Genomic DNA, 3,107 nt, shown 5'->3' with positions numbered 1-3,107 from the left:
CTTAATTCCACACACTCACATAGTACATCTTTTAATCATGATAAGCATACTCGAAAGAACACTGGTAGATCAAAGACTGTAAGCCCTATTAAAGCTAGGAAAGTGGCACCTATCACCAAGCACAAGAGCAAGCCTGTTGATGCTTCTGTAAGTGACAATAAATCAGTCAATGATAAAGCAAAGAACGTTAAGCTTGTTAATTATGTCAAGAAAAATATCAAATATTCAAATGCTTCTAAGTCTTCTGGACCCAACTTAGTTTGGGTTCCAAGGAAAACCTAATCATCTTTGTTTTTAGGACATTAAGCAGAAGAAGGTCATTTGGATTCTGGACAGTGGATGTTTAAGGCATATGGCTGAAGATAGAGCCCTACTATCAAAGATGGTCGAGAAAGTTGGCCCGATGGTTACTTTTGGAGATGACATCAAATGTTTTACAACGGGATATGGCTGTTTGGAAATTGGCAATGTCATCATTGATGAAATCTCTCTGGTTATTCAAGTGAAGACATATCAGGAAATACTTCATCAGACGCTAATACCTTAAATACTGATGAGATAAATCCTGATAATTCTAAAAGCACTTATTTCGTTGTATAATGCAACGGAATAATAATAATAGTACACATCAACTTTCTTATGTAATAAAATGGTTTAAGTCACATTATCCTGACTTAATCTCCGGAAATCCTGATAGTGGTGTAAAGGCTAGAAAAGCCACTCAAAATGAACATCTTTACCATTCTTTCTCTCTAAGACTGAACCAAAACAAGTGGATGAAGCTCTTCAAGATGCTGAATGGGCCACAACAATTCAAGAGGAGCTCAATGAATTTGAAAGGAATAAATTATGGACTCTAGTACCAACGCTAAAGAACAGATCAGTGGTTGGTACTAAGTGGGTGTTTAGAAACAAGACTGGTAGTGAGGGCACAATTACAAGGAATAAAGCAAGGTTAGTTGCAAAGGGCTACTCTCAGCAATAAGGCATTGACTTTAATGAGACTTTTGCTTCTGTTGCAAGACCTGAGACCATTAGAATCTTTTTGGCCTATGTTGCTCATATGAAGTTTAAAGTGTTCCAAATAGATGTGAAAAGTGCATTTCTTAATGATGAACTTAAAGAGGAAGTTTATGTTGAACAACCTCCAGGGTTAATTGATCCAATATCTAATTCATGTCTACGGATTGGATAAAGTACTTCATGGACTAAAGTAAGCTTCAAGAGCATGGTATGAGACACTTGCTCAGTTTTTACCTGACAGTGGTTTTGTAAGAGGTACCATTGATAAAACCTTATTTTATAAGCACCATGGTAAGGACTTATTATTAGTTCAGATATATGTTGATGATATCATTTTTGGCTCTACTAATGATAAACTCTGTGAGAGGTTTGCAAAGATAATGCAATCTAGATATTAGATGTGTATGATGGGAGAATTAATTTATTTTCTGGGATTAAAAGTCAAGCAGACTAAAGAAGGGATCTTCATTAATCAATCTAAATACACCAAAAATTTATTGAAAGTGTTATGGATTAAAAACTAATATATATAATTGCTGTATTTAATACTAAGGAACGTGAGCTTCGAGGCTCGATTTGACTGCTCTTGTGTTTCGTGACTCAATCTGCCTTAACAAGATGCCTACGTACCTTGCTGATTGCCAAGGATCAAGTCAAAAAACGTAGTTCTGATTTGTGGGGTGAGGCCCCTTATATAGATGTGGGAGTCCTTGAATTGGACTTGGTATAGGAGACTTGGTGGACAAGCCTCTGAATTAGGATAGACTTAGGAGTCCTAGGAAGTAGGAAGCTGATTCCTTATCCTTTTAGGTCCCCTTGAGGCTGATCTATAAGGATTTATATCCTTATCGGGACTCTTCTCAATAGCTGATTTTTCCCTTATTAATTAATTACGAAATTAATTAATAATCAGGGCTTTTGGGCCTTTTTTATTCCACCAGGCCTGATCTGGTCCATCAGGCTTAACCTTTCTGGTCTGAATATTATACATCTTATTATTGGGTCCAGCAGCCCATTATCAGGATTTATTTATCCCTATCATTTGCCCCCCAACTTTTGGGAAACATTGATTATGTTTCGCAGAAGTTAAGTCTATTCATTCCCTTACAGGGTTTCGTTCTTGCGTAAAGTGTGGAGCGACCTACACATTTACAATGAATCTTCCTTTTATTCAGAAATTATCTTAATTTCCAGGAATTTTTCCCTAATTTTCTGGGATTTTCCCTAATTTCTGGATTTTTCCCTTAATTTCTGGGATTTATCCTAATTTTCTGGGATTTTTCCCTAATTTCTGGATTTTTCCCTAATCTTCTGGGATTTATCCTTAATTTTCTGGGATTTATCCTTAATTTTCTGGGATTTATCCTTAATTTCTGGATTTTTTCCCTAATTTCTGGGATTTTTCCCTAATTTTCTGGGATTTATCCTTAATTTCTGGATTTTTTCCCTAATTTCTGGGATTTTTCCCTAATTTTCTGGGATTTATCCTTAATTTCTGGATTTTTTCCCTAATTTCTGGGATTTTTCCCTAATTTCTGGGATTTTCCCTAATTTTCTGGGATTTATCCTTAATTTCTGGATTTTTTCCCTAATTTCTGGGATTTTTCCCTAATTTTCTGGGATTTATCCTTAATTTCTGGATTTTTTCCCTAATTTCTGGGATTTTTGCCTAATTTTCTGGGATTTATCCTTAATTTCTGGGATTTATCCTTAATTTCTGGATTTTTTCCCTAATTTCTGGGATTTTTCCCTAATTTTCTGGGATTTATCCTTAATTTCTGGATTTTTTCCCTTAATTTTTTTTTTTTTTTTATACAATTTTCGACCAGGAATCCATTCGACCAGGATCCTGGTCGAATTAACCTCCATATTGCCCTGGTCGACAGCCTTTCGAGCAGGAGTATTTCGAGCAGAAGTCCTGGTCGAATTTCGGCCAGGATTTTTCCTTTTTTTTTTTTTTTTTTTTTTTGTCGACTAGGAAGTTTTCGACCAGGATTTTCGTCCCTTTCGGTCAGGATCTTCATTTTTGACCGAATTAGCCATCTTTTGTTGCCCAGGTCGACAGAATTTTGACCTCAATGATT

This window comes from Apium graveolens, chromosome 4 (assembly GCF_009905375.1).
Source record: "Apium graveolens cultivar Ventura chromosome 4, ASM990537v1, whole genome shotgun sequence".
In the NCBI taxonomy this organism is placed as follows: Eukaryota; Viridiplantae; Streptophyta; class Magnoliopsida; order Apiales; family Apiaceae; genus Apium; species Apium graveolens.
Note: the sequence above shows the minus strand (reverse complement) of the source record.